This window comes from Rutidosis leptorrhynchoides, chromosome 6, assembly GCF_046630445.1.
Source record: "Rutidosis leptorrhynchoides isolate AG116_Rl617_1_P2 chromosome 6, CSIRO_AGI_Rlap_v1, whole genome shotgun sequence".
Lineage (NCBI taxonomy): Eukaryota > Viridiplantae > Streptophyta > Magnoliopsida > Asterales > Asteraceae > Rutidosis > Rutidosis leptorrhynchoides.
Genome location: NC_092338.1, coordinates 48,284,166 through 48,298,831, shown reverse-complemented (window position 1 = coordinate 48,298,831; position 14,666 = coordinate 48,284,166). Strand labels below are relative to the sequence as shown.

General features: G+C 34.4%; 1 non-coding gene across 1 annotated transcript; it reads right to left on the bottom strand.

Moving 5' to 3' along the window:
- Positions 1-12,417: 12,417 nt before the first annotated feature.
- LOC139856351 (small nucleolar RNA R71) lies at positions 12,418-12,524 on the bottom strand. Its single transcript, XR_011761838.1, has one exon. It is a non-coding gene; the product is annotated as a small nucleolar RNA R71 (small nucleolar RNA).
- Positions 12,525-14,666: the final 2,142 nt, after the last annotated feature.

Genomic DNA, 14,666 nt, shown 5'->3' with positions numbered 1-14,666 from the left:
TTGCACGCACCTGTATGCCATTATTGAATGGAGTCATGATGTAGACTCATAAAATTATGAATATATGGTGTTATGACCTAGTTTATAGTATGATTTGATTATACTATTGATTGAGATATGTATATTGACTTCGTTGTGTTGTTCTCAGGTGATAAGAACAAGGAAGAAGCTCAGAAGTAAGATAACTGAGCTGTAGCTGGTAATCAGTGAGTGGGACTATCTCCGGATAGAGTTTAAGTAGCATATCATGCTACTGTGTTATACTCTTTTACCATGCATAGTATAAAGTTGCCATGTTAGATTATATTGTATGCCTATTGCTGTTTGTGAATTATGTGTACACTGTGTGAATGGCACCAGTCGTGCTTAGGGAGACTGGGGACTCTAGACCGTGCTTAGGAGAGGTCAGAGTTCGTATGAGGTCAACCGTGCTTAGGTGAGGTTGGGTCCATAGGCTACTGATTGTGAGTATAGTGTGAACGATGCACCCCCTGCATCTGGATATCTATACTGTGATTGAGTAGCAGGAACTATCGGTAGACTCAGGCCCGATCAGCTGGGAGTCGTGTGCTCGTACAAGCCGCCGATCCTCGTATTGCCTTATTGTATGCTAGTTGGTAGTTAGCATGTGTTGTTGTTAGTATATAGCTTGTGTGTGACTTAAGCTGTATCTGTTAGATAGATTCCATTCACTTAGCGGTGCGCTAATCCCCCACATATTCTCCCCTTGCAGGTTTAGGTACTGCTAGTCGGGATGGGTGTTGTTGCAGGAGACATGTTTGACAACCCAACTCTGATGTGGACTTTTGTATAAATCATGTTTTGTAATAACGTAACACCGTTGTGTAAACTTAAACTTAATTACTCGGATAAAGGTAATGATGTGCCTTATGTTGTGTTTATTAATAAAGTCTTCCGCTGTGTTTAAAAAAAAAAAAAATGGCCGGTGTTACAAGCAGAGCCATGGTCATGAGTGTTTTCGGGTTATCGAGGGGTCATGGGTTCAATTCCGGTCTGGTGCAAATCTTTTTAGAAAAACTTCAAAAGGTATATACACTTTTATTTTAAGTCTATTATTATTATTATTATTATTATTATTATTATTATTATTATTATTATTATTATTATTATTATTATTATTATTATTATTATTATTATTATTATTATTATTGTTATTATTATTATTATTATTATTATTATTGTTGTTATTACTAACATTATTATCAATATCAAGTATTACTATTACTAATTTGTATTATGATATTATTAATTATTACCAATATTATTATTAATAACAAGATTATTAAAGTTAGTACCATTGATATAGTTTATATTATTATCATTACCAGTATTATTATTAAGTAGTACTATTATTAATAATATCATTAGTATTGTTATAAGTATTACTAAAAATACAAATTTTACCATTTTAGTATTATGATCATTATTATGATTATGATTAATATTATTATTAAAATAGTGCAATTCGTTATTATTAATAATTAGTATCATTTATAATTATTAATATCAATAATATTGACGTAAGTATTATTATTAATATTAGCATTTTCATTAATATGAATATCATGAACAAGTACTGTTATTATTAAAAATTAATATAATTATTACTAAAAGTATCATTACTTCAAACCTATATTTTTATACAAACTATATTAATACTTCTAGTTATATAGAATATACAAGATTAATATATAATAAAATATATAAGTTATTAATATAAAAAATATCACTAATAATAATAGAAATATTTGTTCGATTACGATTATATGTATTAATGAATATACAAATGATATAGGTTCGTGAATCCGAGGCCAACCCTCCATTGTTCAATGTCGTCATATGTATTTTTACTACAAATACAGTATAGTGAGTTTCATTTGCTCCCTTTTTAAATGCTTTTGTAATATATATTTTTTGGACTGAGAATACATGCACTTTTGTAAATGTTTGACGAAATAGACACAAGTAATCAAAAATTACATTCTATGGCTGGATTATCGAAATCGAATATCACCCCTTTTAGCTTGGTAACCTAAGAATTAGGGAACAGACACCCTAATTGACGCGAATCCTAAAGGTAGATCTACGGGCACTAACTCTCCCCATACTGAAAAATGGTATGCTTTAGTACTTCGAGTTATTAATACAGAAGAATTCCTGTTTTGGGGATATTCTATATGCATTTTGTTAATGTCGGTTACCAGGTGTTCACCATATGAATGATTTTTATGCACTTGCGAGTGTGATGTTAATTATGAAAAATGAGAATCTTGTGGTCTATTAAAATGATGAAAATGGATGTTTATGATAAACTAATGAACTCACCAACCTTTTGATTGACACTTGAAAGCATGTTTATTCTCAGGTATGAAAGAAATCTTCCGCTGTGCACTTGTTCATTTTAAAGATATTACTTGGAGTCTTTCATGGCATATTTCAAAAGACGTTGCATTCGAGTCGTTGAAGTTCATCAAGATTATTATTAAGTCAATTATAGTTGGATGTATTATGAAATGGTATGCATGCCGTCAACTTTCGATGTATAGAAATATTGTCTTTTAAAAACGAATGCAATGTTTGTAAAATGTATCATATAGAGGTCAAGTACCTCGCGATGTAACCAAATGTAATGTGTTCGTCCAGATGGATTAGGACGGGTCACTACAGTTGGTATCAGAGCGGTGGTCTTAGCGAACCAGGTCTTGCATTAGTGTGTCTAACTGATAGTTGTTTATATGCATTAGTGGGTTTGGACTTCGACCGTGTCTGCATGTAAAAAGTTTTGCTTATCATTTAATGTCGAAAATTATTTGCTTATCATCCTTAAAGTCTAGACACGTCTTACTGCCTCTATTGCATAGACAGTGTATAGATAAATTCATATCTTAGCGTATCTGTTATTGTTACCTTTGCCTGATAGCTTCCGTATATTCCTCCGTAACTTATGGGATTTTAGTATTATATATGCATATATAAATTATGTATTGCACGGTACTAATCTACATCCTATAATCTATTTCTTATCGAAAATCCTTCATCTGATCGTACGAGATGAATCCCTCAACCAGTTCGAATTCCTCGGATTCCGACAGCTATTCTGATATGGAGTCTCACCTAAGCTCCGAAAGCAGTGTCACTAGAATGAATCAACCAATTCATCTAATGGGTTCGTAGCCTACTTAATCATTGGAGACAAAAAGAAGGTGATCCTTTCCATCAACCAAATTCACCTCTTGGTGAAGAACCTGAAGTACTTACCGGCGAACCTGTCCGAAACACCATCTTCTCTCATTTCCAGAGTATCTCGCCACGATTATATTCTATCTAAAATTCTAAACCTTATTCATTCGCTCGTTCCGACCGACAATCATCCCGGAACAATAGAAGAAGTCAACGAACTTCGCGCTCGAGTAATCAATTTGGAGAATATGGTGCAAAATTTACCAGCTTCAACAACATCACCGACACCAACAGTACCATCAGTAACAGCACCAGTACCATCAACAATCCATGCCTCAATATCTCATTCTGTACCTCGAGTATAATCATCGTTCTACGTATCGTTCTACATCAATTATCTTCGTTCTTCATGGCGATTAAGTAATCTCTAATGTTTTAGAGATTATGTATTCTAGTTTTAACGGTAAACCAAGTGAGTTTAATATCATATTAACTCATTAAATCCATGATTACATCTGAAGAAAATATATATATGAAAGTATATTTTCATAAATATTTAAATTAAAAATTCTTTTGTACAAACGATTAATGGTAAAACTATTTTAACGGGTAGGTAATACCCGAGAAATATTTAGATTTCACATTAATAAGTTACACTGTATATTCTTCGAATCTGATTCAACAGTCATTTACTATCCTACTTACAACCACCTATATACGTATCCGTTCACTGCAGAATAACCATTTTCATTCAATTTCATATTTGGATTTTGACCTATCAGAATCCAACAAGTGGCATAATGAAGAAAACATTGGACAAAAAAATAAAATTTGTTAGAAACAAACAATTTAACTATGAGAAGAATTTTGATAAGAATCCACGCTAACTGTTCCTAGCTAACTGTTCTTAGCTAACTGATTAATTCCGTATTACATTTTATTTATCGCAATTTATTTATCGCAATTTAATTATCGCAATTTAAATTCTTGCAATTTTATTTATCGTCATTTAATTTTTGCTATTTATTTTACGCACTTTAAATATCGGGACACGTATACAAGGTTTTGACATATCATATTGTAACGACCCAAACCAAAACACAAACGAACCCGCGAAAAATATCAAATAATTTTTTTTTTTTTTGCTGGAACAGCATATGGCGCGGCGCGCTATTCTGGTCTGTCCAAAAAGTCTTGAAATGCTAAAAAGATTGGCCACTTCCCGATATAATTAGACAAAATGCTTTTAACAACATATTCAAATATGTAAAACTAACACATTCCATTAATAAAAAAATGAGTTTTACGAAGCGGGGTCCACATTGGCCGTTTTGCGAGTTTAATTCAAAATATGAGTTTCGACCATCAAAAGTTTAAGTACCAAACTACACCACGAGCATGGTGTTTGGGATTAAACTACCCAAGTCTCGGTCAATACTCCAAAAGCTAAATAGCCCAAAAGCATTCTCTAGCAACGACGGGATCTCTAATCCAAGATGATGCCCTTACCCTTGTCCACAACCGAACCTATAAAAAGGTAAACAACGAGAGGGCAAGAAAAGCTTAGTGAATGCAATAATTATACACATACATATATAATATACCTACTTGCAAATCACTTACCCAAACACAGCATACATGCTAGCAACACAATTAGCTTATAATCTCGAATACAAGCTAGAAATCTCTAATACCACAAGCTAGCATAGCAACACATATAATATAATTCGAATAATATATTATGCTTACACTTACAACACAAATAACCATGGTTAACCAATCGTACAAGGGAACGGCGCTCGCGAAAACGCCATCGGTGTTCACAACATCCGTTAGGGTACTTAACACCTCGTACCACTAACCCCTAGGGTGGCACCTTAACACCTCGGCACTTCACCCCGAGTGGCATCTTAACACCTCAATGCTTCACTCATTATTTTACGGAGTGGTGTCTTAACACCTCGACACTACACCCCTAGGTGGCATCTTAACACCTCGATGCTTCACCCTGAGTGGCATCTTAACACCTCGATGCTTCACTCATCACGTAAAACGTGGTGTCTTAGCACCTCGACACTACACATTTCACCCTACAACAAATAGATACATTATATACCTACACATATAATTATTCCACTCACCTTACGCCTTCGGTGAATCAATAAACTAAGCTTGAAACTTCAAGGTAACGCACCTATTACAAAGTATATATAATCAATTTTCCGTTCAAGTTGGTCAAACTCACAACACTCACCATTACTAGGTCATTTCGACCCATTTGGACACCTAACCCTAAAATTGGGTCAACTCACACCAAAAACCCTAGCATTAGCCAAGTTAGGTCTTAAAACACCTTTTAACATTAGGTTTAAGCATTAATCTCAATCATTAACTAACTTAGGTCCATTTTGACCCATTTGACCAATTTAAGGTCAACACCCCCATTTCGGGTCATCCACTAACCCACTTAACACCCCTCTACATAAATATTGGTGTTCTAGCAATTTACTAACTAATTAAGGTTTATTAACAACAATTAATACTTGAAAAACCCTAGTTAGTCATCTTTGAGTCAACATAACCCAAATTCACCCAAAACACCCAATTCACTAACAAATGGGTCTTATTGTTCATCACTAACACAAACCCTAACTCTTTAACAATTAAAACAAGGAAGTTAGGTTTAGGGCTTACCACAACTATCAAAACGTAGCAAATGAGGAGATGAACAACTTTAGTGCTTGCACTTTGACCCGATTGGTGCTTCTTCTTCCTTAATTTGAGCTCTCTCACTCTAGAATCTAACTCTCTCTCTCTAGAATTGATTGGAAGATGATAAGGTGGGTGAATATGGAGTAAATGACACTCCAAACAACTGATCCAAGCCTTAAAGTCGGACCTTAAGTGGTTTTACCAAAATGCCCTCAAAATATCTTGATTAAAAACAAAGTGAGCTGTCAGCCCGTAATGGCGCGGCGCGCCATAAGGCCGCGCGGATCGCCAAATGCCCAGTTCAGCTTCTTTTGCCTTTTAATTAAATACAACCTAAACCCCACAACTTGAATAACTTATACACACATATGTACAATAAAATATTCGGGTCTTACAACTCTCCCCACTTAGATTGGATCACGTCCTCGTGATCCGCACCAAATACTAGAAGTTAAGCACTTCTACCTTGAACACGTCCGTCTCCAATGCAGAAATTACACATGTAGCAATCACCCATCCGGGTTCTCATTTCCATTCAATCAAAACTTTCACCACTCACTCGGAAGTACACCGTGAAAACTTCATAATATTTTTCCAAAAGCCATATCATTCCCTCATTTCAACGATATCGGGTAATCAACCCACGAGACAAAACAACCACAACCGTTTGCTCCTATGCCGAGTATCCAAACTCGTACCATACACTCCACAGTCGTCCTAAAAGTAACACAATTCACCGACAATCATCGTCATTACGCCTTTCAATCGTGGAATATTCGAGAACTATCCCGACGCTTTCTGAAAATCTCTCGTATCCCTCTATCGGGAACCTCGTCATTCCGACTCACGTCGCTAACTACCTTCGCAATTAATTTCCAAAGTCCAACTTGAGACTTTTTCAAAGACCACCAAAGTTTTCCTTTCCTAAATAAGCGACACCCGATCGCTCATCACGCCTACTAGATAGGAACTTTTCCCGCTAAACATCACACTATACTATAGTTGTAAATTCGGGTTTCTCACCGGCACTCAAAATCAAAGTAATCACACCATTGGAGTCAAAAGTTACTCTAGCAGGTATAAGGAGGCACCTGTAGTTGTGTTATCCAACCCCAATTACCAACACCGAGTCTCTAAAGACTCGACCCTTACGGGGTCTACTCCCGGTGTCACACGTCACCTGACTACACGCGGTCACCAAATCTATCGAACTCTACGGCTCAACGCCCATGACTTCCTAACGACGCCCTCTAGTCACTATCCACCTAGGCCGCCTAGCTAGCCTATTTATCTTTCAACTCAACACTAAGGGGGCGCTTGAAACACCAAGGCTTACACCTTTCTGACTTCGTCCTAACCACTGACCCGGTTACCTACATACATAAGGATAGTTAACCACCATGACTCTACTCGTACATGAACGTGGTTAACGGAAGTGCCTCTCGAACGGCATACCGCATACACCCCCAAAATCATAAAAGAAAAGAGTGGCCGTCAAGAGCGTACAACACTCGCCACATAATCACAAAACCACTATCGAAATCGAACCTCCAATTAATCATCAATTCAAAGATTATTCCAATAACTAAATACACACTTGCACGCATTCTGAAACGTGTAATGCACACAACGATCACTTAGAATACGCGAAAACGTCACGTATTCTTCCAACTTCTCTAGGCATTCCTTCTCTAAGAGTCAACATTAATAACCAAATTTTCACCCGCAATTTATTAAAGTCCACAATTTCGAGCACAAAATTTGCTCAATCCCTTATATCGGGAAATACTTAACCGATCTCGTACCAAGATATCAATCCCTTAACGTACCCTTACCAAGTACAAAGCTAAAAACAACCAAGTCTCAACCTAATGTCAAAAACCCAAAAGATGAAGACCAAGTAAAAACGAATCCTTACGGATAACACTTACCACCTAACACTCCTCTTAGTACGCATACATGGCTAATACGCATCTACCGCATGTAACACGGCTATTGTAGATATTAATACGAATAGCAATATAAAGACACGATATAATTAAGAATAGTATCACCCAAGGTAATAGTAGAAGTAAATAGATTTTTCTGGTGGAAGATTGAAAAGAAGGATGACATAAATGATAATTAGAAAAATATCAAGGATTAGAACGGGATTAAGCATTTTCACAATCTTTTGGATGTATGAACTAAGAAAGAAAAGTATAGGAATGGTGAGAATAATGGAACGGAAGAGCTTAATTTATAATGGAAATATCAGACAGAGTAATCGAGACAGATCACCGTATTTAATTAAAGAGATCTTAATTTCCTTAGTTACTGAAGAATCATATCTTGTAGATTTCGAAGATTTTTTTAAAATCCCTTGAATTCCGGAAATCAACCGCGACTACGTCACTGGTTAAGACGAATCTTTATTTTCTCATTTCAATCTTTTGCGACAGCTTCATTTATACTCTTCGAATAATCGAATTATTTATTCCTTATTATTCAATGGTAATAAAACTCTATTCACATGCATCACTAAAACATATTTATTGTCAACCATGACCATCCCAATCAAATTTCGCAACGAAATTTCTTTAACGGGTAGGTACTGTGACGACCCGGAAATTTCCGACCAAATTTAAACTTAATCTTTATGTGATCTCGACACGATAAGCAAAGACTGTAAGGATGATTCTCAAAATTTCTGAACTGTTTATATGAAGTCAGATAACCTTTGATCGTTCCCGACGATTTACGAACAATTGTTGTAAACAAATAAATATATATATAAATATATAAATAATTATAAATGTAAGTATGGGAAATTATAAAATGTTGATTCATTAAAATTAAAAATGTAAAATAAGTTGTTACCAATATAAATCTATGAATAAATATAAATGATTTCTATAATAATTATTATCATATGTATATTGGAATATATGTAAAAGTTATAGATATTATATGTCGAAATTTATTTTAATAAAAGAATATAACATATCAAGTAAATATATATGTAAAACTTATATATATATATATATATATATATATATATATATATATATATATATATATATATATATATATATATATAACTAATATACAAACACATACTATATAATCTATTTATATTAAAATGAATAAATAATATTCAACATATGTTATATGTGGTACAATTATAATATATACAATTAATATATTAATATAAATACACACTAAAAATATGATTGTTATATCAATATTACTATTAATACTTTCATTATTATTAATGTTAATATTAATATTAATATTTGTATCATTAACATTATTATTTTTAAAACAAGATATATATATATATATATATATATATATATATATATATATATATATATATATATATATATATATATATATATATATATATATATATATAGTGGACCAATCCATGGATAAGCACTAAATGGGGTACAAACTGGATAAGTAAAATTTCAATTTTTTTTTTAAAAAAACGATCCTTTAATATGCAAATAGAAGAAAACGAAAAAATTTTAAAAAGTTTTTTAACAAAATCGTTCGAAAATCGATGATGAATGGTAAACATCGATGATGAATGGTAAAAATTGATGATGAATGGTAAAATTAACCATTCATCTGGTTAATTTATCATTCGATTTGTTCGCGATGAATGATAAAATTAATCAATGCTAAAAAAACAGATGAATGGTTAATTTAACCATTCATCTGTTTATGATGAATGATAAAAAAACAGATGAATGGTTAATTTAACCATTCATCTGGGTTTTTTTAGCATTGATTAATTTTATCATTCATCGTAAACAAGATGAATGATAAATTAACCCGATGAATGGTTAATTTTACCATTCATCATCGATTTTTGAAAGATTTTGAACTTTTTTTTATGAAAAAAATTGATTAGAGGTGCATTTTAATGCAGATTTATGAATGTAAAAAAAAAATTCAAAAAAAAAATTTATTTTGCTTATCCCGTTTGTACTCCTTTTAAGCTTATCCATGGATCGTGCCCCTATATATATATATATATATATATATATATATATATATATATATATATATATATATATATATATATATATATATATATATATATTGATATTGCTAAATTACATCATATATATATCTCTCGCAATATCGTGAGAAATACTCTCGAATCAAGGATAGTTAAGGCGGTTTCTACAAGTAATGCACGAAGGTTTGTAAATTGTATCGGAAAGTGATTTATAAAGAATTTTGATGAATTATGACCATTATATGAGTTGTGATATCATAATGGTTGATCCCGACACAAGTTATGGTTAAATTATCGCTTTAAAATGATAAAACAAGGCTTCAGATATGTTGGACTCCATCCACAATTGTTGGGACTCCGTCTAAATTAAGGGATATGAAAGAAAAACGAGACAGTAATCCTTAGTTCATCTGGACGCCGTCCAGAAATCTGGACGTCGTCCATATCTTCACAACGGGACGCCGTCCAAGCAAGTGGGACGTCATCCAGCTCTTTACAACTGGATGCCGTCCAGGATTTGGGACGCCGTCCAGTGGCAGATTTCAGCCTACTTTTGACTTTTTGGGCCACTTTAACCACTTTAAAAATGAATGATTGAGAGACCAGTTTACACAGATGAACCAGAGGAGTTAGAAGACGATTTTAGGAGCTATTTTGGAGAACTCCAAGCTCTTTGAAGAGGCTTAAACATCCAAGAATCAAGATTCAACACCTTCTCCATTCAAGATTCATTCTCTAATAGGTTGATTTCTTGTTCTGAACAATGAATTCCACTTATCACTTGATTGCTCTGTTGTTTGTTAATATGATTATTGGCTAAACTCTATAATGTTTGTCTAGATTAATAACTGAGGTATTGTATGTAATCTTATGGATTGAATGTATTTTGTGTGATAGTTTTAAGTTTGATTCAAGAACATGCTTATTGATGTTAAAAATTATTTGTAACTAGTTAATTGATATGTTGTTGATAAATAGAACTCTTGTTGATTTATCATATTGATTTACAATCAGCTTATCTTAGATTGATTGTTTACTAAACCGGACCAAGGGGGTAAATTAGATTCAATTGGTTAGACGATATAGGGATGAATTGTATGCAACGAACGTTTGTACAATTATTGATAACTATGAACATAGAAGTCAAGTTTCAAGCCTTAGAACTAGTTAAGTTATCCGATTACAAATACAAGAACTATAGTGAAAAGGAAACCCTTAATCTTTTAATTGTGTTTGCGTGTTTACTTAAGAGAACTCTTGGTGAACCTATTAGATAACTTACACACATAATCATTCAATCGGGTTTTAATATCAAAACTTACATCCAATACCGAGGGTAAAAGATCTAGACGAATATTTCGTCTCTTTGATCTAAATCAAACTATCTTATTTGCTTTCTTTACACTTGTTTTCAATATATAAACTTAAAAGACCAAAAATATTGTTTTTACTTTTAATCTTCTCTGATTTGGTTAATTGTTAAATAGCCACAAAAACATAATATCTTGTATCTTTAAGTTTCATTTACTTAGTTAATCATAATATAATATAGTTTCTAATTCTAGTTTGACTAATACAAATGTCTTTGGAACGATACACGGAATTTATCATTTACTATACTACTACACGATCGGGTACACTACCCGTTAGTGTGTAACAATCTTTAATCGGTATTTTTCCATACTATTTCATACAACAATTCATATACCACGTTTTGCACATCAAGTTTTTGGCGCCGCTGCCGGGGACAGTTTTGTGTCAAAATAGAATTATTAACTAATTTGTGATTAAGTAGTTTCTTAATTCTTTTTAAATTATTAATAGTCTTTGATTTTTTTTTAGAATCGGTGCATTTAATAGTTTTGTTAGTTGTGTGATTGACAGATTTTAGGTTGCATATGCCACATACCCGAAGTTCAGATTCTCCATTACTTACACCGCTTACAGAACCTAATAGAAAGCTTGGTAGAATCCCAAAAGAAGTACTTGAACTTTTTGAATCTTCATCAAAGCAAGAAACTTTTGATTCAGAATCAAGTACAACCAAGCCAAGATATTCTGAATTTGGTGAACCCGTTCATCCTCCAAATTTTGAAATGGAAGGAGAGGCAAGACCGGTGGTACCAAGACAATCAATGGCGGCCAAGATGAAGGCAACCCGAACCGGACCAGGAATTGCAATTACTCAGACACCTGGTGAGGTAAAATTTGAAATAAAGGGACCTATTCTCCAAATGATTAACAACAGATGTCAATTTGGTGGTGGTCCGAATGAAGATGCAAATGAACATATTCGTCTTTTTCAAGAGATATGTCTTCTATTCAAGCTTCAACTGGATACTGATCAAGTCATACTTTTAAGACTTTTTCCATGGACACTCCACGGGGAAGCAAGGAGTTAGTTGGATTCATTGCCCGAGGCTATGATAGAAACTTGGGATGGTATGTTGGAAAAATTTCTTAAGAAATATTTTCCAGCTTCTAAGTCCGCGAGACTCCAACAAGAAATTACCCAATTTTGTCAAAAGCCGATGGAAACCTTGTATGAAGCATGGAATCGATTTTCCAAAATGCTAAGAGGTTGTCCAAACCATGGTTTGGATACCTTCCAAAAAGTTCAAATCTTTTACAAGGGTTGTGATGTTGCAACCCGAATTTCCATTGATCAAGTGGCAGGAGGTTCATTCATGGACAAAACTGAGCAAGACGCTTATGAGATAATCGAAAAGCAAGTCGAATATTCTCATGAATGGCATCAAGAAAGACCCATGACCCGTCATGCTCAAGTCTCAAGCGCCGGTGCTTATGATGACATTGGTTCTCTTAGCGTAAAGATAGATGGTGTTGCTCGAAACATGGAAAAGATCACCAAGGAAATCCATGGAATGAAGGTGGGGTGTGAATACTATAGTGGTTTACATTTAGGAAAAGATTGTGATGCAGGTTTGACAATGGCTCAGAAAGAAGAAGTGGCTTTCATAAGCCAAAGGAATAACAACCAATTTCAAGGAAGAGCCCAATTTAATCGAAACTTCAATAACCCTTACAACCCTCAAGGTCAAAATTCTAATTTTCAACACGGGTCAAGTAGTGGGTTCCAACAACAAACTCCGAGTTTTTATCAAAAACCCCAACATGAAGAGAAAAAGTCAAATATGGAGAGTTTGTTGGAGAAGTTAATTGCATCGCAAACTCAACTTGTTACCAATATAAGCCAAACGAATGAGAAGAATGAGCAACAATTTAGAAACCAACAATCTTCCATTCAAGTATTGGAACAACAGATGAGTAATCTTGCTGAATTGTTAAGCGAAAGAAAACCGGGGGAATTTCCAAGCAACACGCAATCTAATCCCCGAAACGAGCAAGCAAAAGCTATCACCACCAGAAGTGGGGTAACCTATGATCCACCAAGAATGCCAGAAGTCTCTGACTTTCGTGTTCCATTAATGAAAGAGAATGAACCAGATAGTGTAAATGAACCGGAGAAGGAGAAGGAGCCGGAAAATGTGGTTGAAATTATTGACAATGAGCACACAGACGGTCAAGAAGACACTGTGCGAGTCAAACCGGTTATTAAAGCGTATCAACCACCACTCCCATTCCCAAGAAAACAAAGATTGGAGAAGCTCGAGGAAGAAAAATTAAGATTCATGGAGCTCATCAAGAAAGTTAACGTAAATTTACCTTTTATTGATGTTATTACATGAATGCCTAAATATGCTCGATTCTTGAATAACATGCTCACCAACCGCAAGAAGATGGAAAGCGTTTCATCGGTTACTTTAAATGCTAGATGTTCAACGCTGGTGTCTTACACACTTCCCGAAAAGCTTCAAGATCTGGGTTGTTTCACTATTCCATGTCTAATGGGTGACCTTGATTGTATGAGGGCATTAGCCGATTTGGGGGCTAGTATCAATTTGATGCCCTATTCGATTTACCTTAAATTAGCCCCTGGGGAACTCAAAACCACATGAATGGCTATTCAACTAGCTGATCGCTCTATAAAATTCCCTTGAGGAATAATAGAGAATATGTTAGTTAAGACCGGGAATCTAATTTTTTCGGCAGACTTTGTGGTTTTAGACATGGAAGTTGATGACAGAATACCAATTATTTTGGGTCGACCATTTTTAAATACTGCTAGATGTGTCATTGATGTTTATGATCAGCAGTTGACCCTTAGAATTGGTGAAGCTAGTGCGACTTTTGCAATTGACAAGTCATTAAAATATCCTGAATCTTCAGATGATACTTGTTATTTTATGCAAAGCATAGATTCGCATTATGAGTTCTTGCAGGAATTTCCCGAATCGGATGAAACAGGTACATACGATTTGGCGAGTGGAGATGAAGAATTTCCTGAAGAAGAAATGGATGTGATGGCCACATTGATGGCAAATGGGTATGAACCAACTGAGGAGGAGTTAGAACAACTGAACAAGGATAGCGAGTACCGGAGTAAACCCTCAATCGAGGAACCTCCAATTTTGGAGCTTAAGCCGCTCCCTGATCATCTTGAGTACGCTTTCCTTCAGGAGGATTCGAAGCTTCCGGTAACTTCTTTCTAAACATGAAAAAGAACGTCTTGTATCCTTGTTACAGGCCCACAAACCGGCCATTGCATGGAAAATTCATGATATAAAAGGAATTAGTCCTTCTTATTGCACTCACAAGATCTTAATGGAAGAAAATTCCAAACCAGTGGTGCAACGTCAAAGGAGGCTAAATCCTTATA